Source organism: Stegostoma tigrinum, chromosome 8 (genome assembly GCF_030684315.1).
Source record: "Stegostoma tigrinum isolate sSteTig4 chromosome 8, sSteTig4.hap1, whole genome shotgun sequence".
Lineage (NCBI taxonomy): Eukaryota > Metazoa > Chordata > Chondrichthyes > Orectolobiformes > Stegostomatidae > Stegostoma > Stegostoma tigrinum.
In genome coordinates, this window is record NC_081361.1 from 64,055,190 (window position 1) to 64,067,132 (window position 11,943).

Consider the following 11,943-nt stretch of genomic DNA (forward strand, 5'->3'; position numbering starts at 1 on the left):
TAATTGCCACTTGAAAGGAAGCATTGAGAGTGACAATGGCACAGAATATATTCTCAGTCAATTGCTAAAGGTGATTTGGTGGCAGCACCATTACTCAAGCTGGCTGAGTCCTGAAGAATATTACAGACAGACTGGGTCTGCGGTACGTGGTGGAGGAACTAACAGGAGGAAATAAACTACCTAACCTCATCTTCACCAATATAGATTTTTCCCCATCCTATCTGACATTAAAAACTGTAATGTGAAACCTGATCTTCACCAACTTGCCTGTTGCAGGTGTCCATAATGACAATAATGGTGGGAGTGACCACAGTCATGCTAGAAACAAAAGTGGCTACGTTCACATTATGGATATATTACACTGTATTGTGTAAAACTCATATTATGCTCAATAGGACAGATTTCTAGTGACTCAGAACTAAACACATTAGAACTATGCTGTGGGCCATCAACAGCCACAATTTGTAATCTCATAACTAGGAAAATCCCTCACTCACTGTTACCATTAAACCAGGAGATTAATTCTGCTACAAAGAAGAGGGCAGGCAGACTCACCAGGACCAGCACCTGGCTAATTTAAAAACGAAGTCTCAAAGTGTGAAGCTATAACACAAAACACCCCACCCACACCTTCTCCACCTATCTTCTTTACTCTCCATCTTTGGTCCGCCTCCCCCTCTCTCCCTATTTATTCCAGTTCCCTCCCCCCATCCCCCTCTCTGATGAAGGGTCTAGGCCCGAAACGTCAGCTTTTGTGCTCCTGAGATGCTGCTTGGCCTGCTGTGTTCATCCAGCCTCACATTTTATTATCTTGGAATCTCCAGCATCTGCAGTTCCCATTATCTCTGATACTATTTTAACCTCACTGCGAAGCCTCTTCCAGGGATGCCTAACCTGAAGAAGTTACCCTCCTCCCTCCGGACCAACCTCAGGGAATCTCTCTCCCATTGACCTGTCCGTCTTCCCTGGACTGACCTATCCCCTCCCTACCTCCCCACCCACACCTTCTCCACCTATCTTCTTTACTCTCCATCTTCGGTCCGCCTCCCCCTCTCTCCCTATTTATTCCAGTTCCCTCCCCCCATCCCCCTCTCTGATGAAGGGTCTAGGCCCGAAACGTCAGCTTTTGTGCTCCTGAGATGCTGCTTGGCCTGCTGTGTTCATCCAGCCTCACATTTTATTATCATTAAACTACAAATAGCAGTAGTAGCAAGAATTTACAGTTAAGAGGGCCACAAATTAGATCAGATCTGACACCAGAATCCGAGGACAGGCCAAACAGTCAAGCATGGGAATTCCTCGAGGCCTGGTTCTCTACCAAGAAGATCATCAACAAACACATAGAACTCGACCCTATATTCACGGACCACTGCAAAGGAAAACCAGAAATGAGGTATTCAAATCCAACGGACGCCAGAGTTTAAATACCAGGTGGGAAAACACAACAGCACTTCATTGGAGGCTGCACTGATGATGTTACCCAGCAGGGTAATGAAATGTGTGCGAACTAACGAAACAGCTCAGTCGGCAAACCAACCACAGCATCCACAACCCAAGCAACAAATCTACTCAAGAACCTTAGAGTACTGTATGAAATTAAAAAGGCAGAATTAAAGGCATTGTGTCTGAATACATGCAGATTCACATCAAAGTTGACAATTTGAAAGCACAAATAGAAGTAAATGAGAATGATTTAATTGCCATTAAGGTATTGTGACTGTCGGGTTATAAAATATGGGAAAGGAATCAGATCACCCTGAAGCTCATTGAATGGCAGATCAAGCTCAAGGGGGCAGGTGGCCTACTCCTATTTCATACGTTGGACGAACACAGCAGGCCAAGCAGCATCTCAGGAGCACAAAAGCTGACGTTTCGGGCCTAGACCCTTCATCAGAGAGGGGGATGGGGGGAGGGAACTGGAATAAATAGGGAGAGAGGGGGAGGCGGACCGAAGATGGAGAGTAAAGAAGATAGGTGGAGAGGGTGTAGGTGGGGAGGTAGGGAGGGGATAGGTCAGTCCAGGGAAGACGGACAGGTCAAGGAGGTGGGATGAGATTAGTAGCTGGGGGTGCGGCTTGGGGTGGGAGGAAGGGATGGGTGAGAGGAAGAACGGGTTAGGGAGGCAGAGACAGGTTGGACTGGTTTTGGGATGCAGTGGGTGGGGGGGAAGAGCTGGGCTGGTTGTGTGGTGCAGTGGGGGGAGGGGATGAACTGGGCTGGTTTAGGGATGCAGTAGGGGAAGGGGAGATTTTGAAACTGGTGAAGTCCACATTGATACCATATGGCTGCAGGGTTCCCAGGCGGAATATGAGTTGCTGTTCCTGCAACCTTCGGGTGGCATCATTGTGGCAGTGCAGGAGGCCCATGATGGACATGTCATCAAGAGAATGGGAGGGGGAGTGGAAATGGTTTGCGACTGGGAGGTGCAGTTGTTTGTTGCGAACTGAGCGGAGGTGTTCTGCAAAGCGGTCCCCAAGCCTCCGCTTGGTTTCCCCAATGTAGAGGAAGCCGCACCGGGTACAGTGGATGCAGTATACCACATTGGCAGATGTGCAGGTGAACCTCTGCTTAATGTGGAATGTCATCTTGAGGCCTGGGATGGGGGTGAGGGAGGAGGTGTGGGGACAAGTGTAGCATTTCCTGCGGTTGCAGGGGAAGGTGCCGGGTGTGGTGGGGTTGGAGGGCAGTGTGGAGCGAACAAGGGAGTCACGGAGAGAGTGGTCTCTCCGGAAAGCAGACAGGGGAGGGGATGGAAAAATGTCTTGGGTGGTGGGGTCGGATTGTAAATGGCGGAAGTGTCGGAGGATAATGCGTTGTATCCGGAGGTTGGTAGGGTGGTGTGTGAGAACGAGGGGGATCCTCTTGGGGCGGTTGTGGCGGGGGCGGGGTGTGAGGGATGTGTCGCGGGAAATGGGGGAGACGCGGTCAAGGGCGTTCTCGATCACCGTGGGGGGAAAGTTGCGGTCCTTAAAGAACTTGGACATCTGGGATGTGCGGGAGTGGAATGTCTTATTGTGGGAGCAGATGCGGCGGAGGCGGAGGAATTGGGAATAGGGGATGTAATTTTTGCAGGAGGGTGGGTGGGAGGAGGTAGCTGTGGGAGTCGGTGGGCTTGAAATGGACATCAGTTACAAGCTGGTTGCCTGAGATGTAGACTGAGAGGTCCAGGAAGGTGAGGGATGTGCTGGAGATGGCCCAGGTGAACTGAAGGTTGGGGTGGGAGGTGTTGGTGAAGTGGATGAACTGTTACAACGCATTATCCTCCGACACTTCCGCCATTTACAATCCGACCCCACCACCCAAGACATTTTTCCATCCCCTCCCCTGTCTGCTTTCCGGAGAGACCACTCTCTCCGTGACTCCCTTGTTCGCTCCACACTGCCCTCCAACCCCACCACACCCGGCACCTTCCCCTGCAACCGCAGGAAATGCTACACTTGTCCCCACACCTCCTCCCTCACCCCCATCCCAGGCCCCAAGATGACATTCCACATTAAGCAGAGGTTCACCTGCACATCTGCCAATGTGGTATACTGCATCCACTGTACCCGGTGCAGCTTCCTCTACATTGGGGAAACCAAGCGGAGGCTTGGGGACCGCTTTGCAGAACACCTCCGCTCAGTTCGCAACAAACAACTGCACCTCCCAGTCGCAAACCATTTCCACTCCCCCTCCCATTCTCTTGATGACATGTCCATCATGGGCCTCCTGCACTGCCACAATGATGCCACCCGAAGGTTGCAGGAACAGCAACTCATATTCCGCCTGGGAACCCTGCAGCCATATGGTATCAATGTGGACTTCACCAGTTTCAAAATCTCCCCTTCCCCTACTGCATCCCTAAACCAGCCCAGTTCATCCCCTCCCCCCACTGCACCACACAACCAGCCCAGCTCTTCCCCCCCACCCACTGCATCCCAAAACCAGTCCAACCTGTCTCTGCCTCCCTAACCGGTTCTTCCTCTCACCCATCCCTTCCTCCCACCCCAAGCTGCACCCCCAGCTACTAATCTCATCCCACCTCCTTGACCTGTCCGTCTTCCCTGGACTGACCTATCCCCTCCCTACCTCCCCACCTACACCCTCTCCACCTATCTTCTTTACTCTCCATCTTCGGTCCGCCTCCCCCTCTCTCCCTATTTATTCCAGTTCCCTCCCCCCATCCCCCTCTCTGATGAAGGGTCTAGGCCCGAAACGTCAGCTTTTGTGCTCCTGAGATGCTGCTTGGCCTGCTGTGTTCGTCCAGCCTCACATTTTGTTGTCTTGGAGTCTCCAGCATCTGCAGTTCCCATTATCTCTGATCCTATTTCATACGTTTGTGTGATAGCATTTATTATCACTACTCTAAGAATGATACTATTGTATCAATAAAATAAATACAAATAAGTATTGTAAATCTTTAATTCAGATTGTTTGTTAACGCACATCTAAACGTTGCAACATAAATTATAGTTAGAGGATGTACGGTAGATTTTTGACTCACTTCTGCAGAAAATCAATTAAATTAAAAATTGAACAGTTTATTTTATGGACAACTGATTTGCAATGCCAATTTAACCAAGATTGCAGGTGGAAAATCCCATCCAGACTTTGAAGATGATCTGGTGAATGTGGAACTGAGAACATGTTTATTGTGTTAATTCATTCGTATAGTTGTTAACTTAAAATGAAAATTGGTTTAGATGGCAAGGAGCTAAAGTGTGGGCTTTATATGCTGGATAGTTCCTGGCCATATTAAAATTTGGAATAATAGAACGATTTATATTCTTATTTAGTCATTACACAATTCCTTTTATGGTTTTATTCAGTTTAATTTAACCTTAACTGTTAGATTCATGAATGTTAAATACCAAACACATATCAAGTCATTGTTAAATCTAGCTAAGGCAAATAGTGTGTAATCAGTAAATTGAAGACAGAGGGTGCAGTGGTAGTGTTTCTACCTTTTGGCGAGGAGGCTTGTGCTCAAGTCCCACCTGCTCCAGAGGTGTGTTGTACATCTCTGAACAGGTTGTTTAGAAAGTATAAATTGAAGACAGCAATTTGGCAAAGTGGTGACAAATAAGTAGCACTCAAAGACATCAATATTTTCAATACTAGCTCTTGAATTGGCATCATGTACTGAATTCCATCACTGTCTAGCTAAAAGAACAATTGTACATAATTGCAATGATAACTTGAGCAATTATAAAGCTAAGAGAAAGTTACAAGGTGTGTGAGTGAAACATGCATATGCACCTGCCATCATTTTGTAGGTAGTTATACCATAGCTAAAGCAGTATTGAGATTTGTCTGTCTTTTTCTTGCTGTGATAGCAGCCTTCAGATGAGAGACGATGGTTTAGGCCATGGTGGTCTACTCAGTGTTAAGCATCTCCCAGTAGCTCAGGGGCACCTCTCTGGCATTGTAGTCTCTGCAGTATTTGTTGCAGAGGAAGACAGTGGACTGAGAAGATGCACAATTCATTGGCCTCTGATTTCTCCAGGACTTGTCAGCCTTTTTTGTTTCTGCACAGCTTTTCTAATGCCCTTCTAAACATTCAGTCATCAGTATTGTATCCTAATAATCAGTGTCAGTGTCCACCATCATCATATCTCACTTGTAAGTGTCCATTTAGGAGAGGTGTGAACACTGCAGTTGTGATCCAGTGATCAGTTTACTGTACATAAGACTTTTTTTGGTGTACATCTGCCATTAATCCAATAAATGTAGCCGAACTAGTGTAGATGTCATGGAGCATGCCAAAGGTCAACTATCTCTTTCACGTATTTCATAAATTTAGCATTTTTTTCAAAACTAAAACTAATCAATATCTGCAGTAAATGAAAATTATAATTGTAATATTAGTGAATCAAAATACATCTCTTTCCAATCATTCCATAAATATACTTAGAGGATCTTTTTTGAATTGATCAATAGAATTGTCCATTATAGTAACAGCAACATAAATTACAATTTAAGTGTGAAGAAATGATGTTGCATCTTAACCTGCACTCACATTAGCATTGCTAATCGATATACTTTCATTGATTAGTTGTGATTCATGAGACTATTACAACAACTTGAGTAATTTAGTCCATTTCTTCTGATTGCTTACATGTGTAATCAGTAGCAAAGCAAAAGTGGCAATGGACTTAATTCTAGTTTTGCTGTTCGTACCCATAACCCATGACTCCTGAAAAGTCAAGTATCTGTCTGTCTCAGCCTTACATGTATTAAATTAGCCTCCACAGATGTCTGAGGTGGGGAATTCCAAAGATTAACAGCACCCTGATAAATCCCTCATCATTATAATAAATGGGAGTCTTTTTATTTCAATATTGTATGCTCTAGTTCTAGATTCCCCCAGTTCCTTTTTTTTAATTTAACTAATATAGGTCTAAACTTCTCAATTTCTCCTCATAAAGCAACCAAACATCCCAGTGATCAACCTAGTAAACCTCATCTGAACAACCTTCAATGCAAGTCTCCTTAAATAAGGAGACCAAAACTGTACGTTGCTCAATAAGTGTGGCCTTGCCAATGCCCTATACAGTTGTTACAAGACTGCCTTTGCAGTAAGTAAATATTCAATTTGCCTTCTTAATTACTTGCTGAACCTGTTTGCTGACTTCTTGTTACTCAGGAATGTGGCATACCCACATCATTCAGTATTCTGTGGCCTTCCTTTATTTAAATGGCCTTCTGCTTTTCTATTCTTCCCACCAAAGAAGACAACCTTGCTTTCTTCTACATTACGCTCCATCTACCAGATTTTTGCCCACTGACTTAACACACCTATACCCCTTTATTGACTCTTTATGTCCTACAAACATGCAAATTAGTTAAACCATCGGCCATGTGGCTCCCTTTGAGCAAGTTTCATCATTTGGTAAGCTCTTGGCTGATATAATTATGCTCTCAACTCCACTTTTCTGTCTACTCTTGAGAGCCTTTGACTCCCCAGTTACTCCCTCAAGAATCTTTCTACCTTTGACTTTAAAATACCCAATGACCTTGCCTCCACTGCTCTTTAAGAGCATTGTACAGACTCACAATACTCTGAGAAAAAAAAATTAGTCTCACCTCCATCCGAATAAAGTGAAATTAAACCAAGATGAAATACATTTAAAGTGAGCAAAGTTAAATTAGTTTTTTAGCAAGTTTATGTTTATTTGAAAGGTAACACATAGATTTTTCATAATGACAGTTCAATCGGGCCAAATAGAGTGTGTACATCCTACAGTCTCTGTGAAACTGTTGATATAACACATGTATCCTAGAGAAATACATCTACAGGAAAGTCACTAGTTGCACAAGTTTGAGCTCTGGATTTCATAACTTGAGAAACAGCTGGACTATATCTACAAGGCAGAGGAAAATATTGTTAGCACAAGTAGGGAGGTGGTTACACCACAAGTTAGAACTGCGTGCGTCACGAGGAAAGAGTGACCACCAGGTGGTCTAGGAGAACCAGTTATTCTATTCCTGAGTCTATCTTGCTTGCTAATCAGTATTCCATTTGGAAGCTAGTGAGGGTAAGGTCCCTCAGGGGTGTGTAACAAGAGTCAAGTCCTCATAGCACCATGGGGTGTCTCAGCTATATGGGGTGTGAAAGGAGTGGGAGGAAGGGAAGAAGAATGGTAGGACAAAAGTGACAGGATTCCACTGTAAGGGGAACAAACAGGCATTTCTGCAGAATTAAAAGTTCCTCCAGGATGGTATATTGCCTACCTGGTGTCAGGGTCATGGATGTAATGGAGGTGCTGAAGGACCTTCTTCAAGGGAGGATGATCAACCAGAAATCTTGGTCCACATTTGGTCCATAGAAACTTGGATAACAATGATATGTTTCAGCATGGTGTGGATTTGGGAAAGGGAAGTTGTATTTGACAAATCTAAAGTTTTTTGTGAATGTTGCTAATAAAATTAATAAAGGGGATTCAATGGATGTAATATACTCGGATTTTCAACACCTTTTGATAAGGTGCCCCAATGAAGATTGCTGAGCTAAATTAAAGCACATGGAAAGGAAAGTCACATACTGGGCAGGAACTAAGGACTGACTAACAGGCAGAAACTACGCTAGATGGTTAAATATTTTTACTTCTTACTTCAATTTTAATGCATGATAACCGCTCCCTAACTTTTGAGTTCTGCTAGTCACAGAGCCATTGTACTTGTGGAATGAAAGTGCTTGCAATTGGGAACGATCATAGGATCGTACGTAGAAGCTGTAAGGTTATATGACATCCCATTAATGTTCGGAAATTCTGCCATCAAAACACAGTGGAGAATTTCTTTCTAATGCATGTTTTGTATTAGGAAATTCCATTGAAAATTCTAGAGAAATACGTTTGCTCTTTTCAACCTTGGCAGCCGTAAATAATAGAATGCAGAAAGAACAAGTGCCATTTACCATTATTGACAACAGCATAGGTGGAAGTTCTCCTGATAATTAAACAGAATAAGAGTGTCTCACAGTCTGATCCTACAAAGTTAATACAAACCATAGTCCATAGAATCCGTACAGAAACAGGTCATTCAGCCCAACACCACCCCTCTGAAGAGCATCCCATCCCGACTCATTCCTCTGCTCCTGCATTTCTCCATGTGTAACCCACCTAAACTAAACATCCCTGGACACTGCAGGCAATTTAGCATGGCCAATCCACCTAACTTGCACATCATTGGACTGTGGGAGGAAACTGGAGCACCCGGAGGAAACTCACGCAGACACGGGGAGAATGTGCAAACTCCAGACAGACAGTCGCTCGAGGGTAGAATCGAACCCAGGTCCCTGATGATGAGGCAGCAGTGCTAACCATTGAGCCACGCAAAATATTGGAAATATAGCCCAATGTCTTATCTAAGAGATCAGAGGCATTAAATTGTTAGAGAAAGTATAAAACAAGAGTGAATAGTCTGCAGTTACATTATCCAGAATAGACAGATGAAATTATTGTGATCTTTGAAATTATAGATAAGATGGAAAAAAGTTCTTTTATTTGTTGGGAAATCTAAATTTAGGGAAAGTAAGTCACCACAAAACAAAATAAGGAATCTCAGGGTTAAAAAAAATCCTCTTTACTCAGAAAGCATCAAGAATGTAATTTCAGACCACATCTCCATTAGGAACCAGGGAAGAGTACTGCCTCAATATAATAAAACAAAGAAATATAGATGCTGAAAATCTGAAGCAAAATTAGAAATTGTTGGAGAATCTCAGCAGGTTTGGCAGCATGTGCAGAAAGAGAGTTCACTTTTCAGGTCCAGTGACCCTTCTTCAGAACTCCTGCCTTTGCTGAACAGTTTGTTTTTATTCACTCATGGGATATGGGCATTGCCGGCAGAACAGCATTTAATGCCCATCTCTAGGTGCCCTTGAGAAGACGGTAGTGGGCTGCCTTTTTGAATTGCTGAAGTCCCACAATGCCCTTAGGAGTGAATTTGAGGATTTTGATGCAATGACAATCAAGGAACAGCGATATATTCCCCAATCAGGACAGTAAGTGGCTTAGACGGGAATTTGTTAGTGGTGGTGTTCTGATGTATCTGCTGCCTTCATCCTTCTTGATACAGGTAGTTGTGGATCTGGGAGTTCCTTTCTCAGGATCTTTGGTAAATTTCTGTAGTGTCGGTAGTACATATTGATGCTACTGACTGTCAGTGATGGAGGGTGTGGATTTTTGTGGATGTGGTGCCGATCAAGCAGGCTTTATCTTGGTGCTGTCAAGGTTCTTGAATATTGTTGGAGGTACTTTGATCCAGGTAGGTGTGGAACATTCCATCATATTCTTGACTTGTGCCTTATGTGTGGTGGACAGGCTTTGGGGAGTCAAGAGTTGAGTTACTTGCTGCAATATTTCTAATCTGTGATGTGCTCTTGTAGCCAATGTATTTACATGGCTAGAGATAATGGGAATTGCACATGCTGGAGAATCCAAGATAATAAAGTGTGTAGCTGGATGAACGCAGCAGGCCAAGCAGCATCTCAGGAGCACAAAAGCTGACGTTTCGGGCCTAGACCCTTCATCAGAGAGGGGGATGGGGAGAGGGTTCTGGAAGAAATAGGGAGAGAGGGGGAGGCAGACCGAAGATGGATAGAGGAGAAAATGGGTGGAGAGGAGAGTATAGGTGGGGAGGGGACAGGTCAAGGAGGCAGTATGAGGTTGGTAGGTGGGAAACGGAGGTGCGGCTTGAGATGGGAGGAGGGGATAGGTGAGAGGAAGAACAGGTTAGGGAGGCAGGGACAAGCTGGGCTGGTTTTGTGATGCAGTGGGGGGAGGGGACGAGCTGGGCTGGTTTTGGGATGCAGTGGGGGAGGGGAAGATTTTGAAGCTTGTGAAGTCCACATTGATACCATTGTGCTGCAGGGTTCCCAAGCGGAATATGAGTTGCTGTTCCTGCAACCTTCGGGTGGCATCAGTGTGGCACTGCAGGAGGCCCATGATGGACCTGTCATCCAAGGAATGGGAGGGAGAGTGGAAATGGTTCATGACTGGGTGGTGCAGTTGTTTATTGCGAACCGATTGGAGGTGTACTGCAAAGCGGTCCCCAAGCCTCCGCTTGGTTTCCTCAATGTAGAGGAAGCCACACCGGGTACAATGGATACAGTATACTACATTGGCAGATCAGCAGGTGAACATCTGCTTAATATGGAAAGTCATCTTGGTGCCTGGGATGGGCATGAGGGAGGAGGTGTGTGGGCAAGTGTAACACTTCCTGCGGTTGCAGGGGAAGGTGCTGGGAGTGGTGGGGTTGAGGGGGGAGTGTGGAGCAGACAAGGGAGTGACGGAGAGAATGGTCTCTCCAGAAGGCAGACAAGGGTGGGGATGGAAAAATGTCTTGGGTGGTGGGGTTGGATTGTAGATGGCGCAAGTGTCGGAGGATGATGCGTTGTATCCAGAGGGTGGAGTGGTATGTGAGGATGAGGCGGATTCTCTTAGGGCGGTTATTGCAGGGGCGGGGTGTGAGGGATGTGTTGTGGGAAATGTGGGACACACAGTCAGGGGTGTTCTCGACCACTGCGGTGGGGGGGGGGGGAGATGCGGTCCTTGAAAAACACGGACATCTGGGATGTGCGGGAGTGGAATGCCTTGTCCTGGGAGCATATGCGGCGGAGGCGAAAGAATTGGGAATAGGAAGGTTGCAGGAACAGCAACTCATATTCCGCTTGGAACCCTGCAGCCCAATGTTATCAATGTGGACTTCACAAGCTTCAAAATCTCCCCCTCCCCCACTGCATCCCAAAACCAGCCCAGCTCGTCCCCTCCCCCCACTGCATCACAAAACCAGCCCAGCTTGTCCCCGCCTCCCTAACCAGTTCTTCCTCTCACCTATCCCCTCCTCCCACCTCAAGCCGTACCTCCATTTCCCACCTACCAACCTCATCCCACCTCCTTGACGCGTCTGTCCTCCCCGGACTGACCTATCCCATCCCCACCTCCACTCTCCTCTCCACCTATCTTTTCCTCTATCCATCTTTCGGTCCGCCTCCCCCTCTCTCCCTATTTATTTCGGAACCCTCTCCCCATCTCCCTCTCTGATGAAGGGTCGAGGCCCGAAATGTCAGCTTTTGTGCTCCTGAGATGCTACTTGGCCTGCTGTGTTCATCCAGCTACACGCTTTGTTATTTTTATGGCTAATCCAGATGAGTTTCTGGTCAATGGTAACCCCCCAGGACATTGACAGTGGGGGATTCAGTGATGGTAATAGAACATAGAACAGTACAGCACAGAACAGGCCCTTCAGCCCACGATGTTGTGCTGACCATTGATCCTCATGTATGCACCCTCAAATTTCTGTGACCATATGCATGTCCAGCAGTCTCTTACATGTCCCCAATGACCTTGCTTCCACAACTGCTGCTGGCAACGCATTCCATGCTCTCACAACTCTGTGTAAAGAAAATGTCCGGACTTGAACAGTGAATGCTCTTTCTGTTAATAGTCAGTGGTCAGA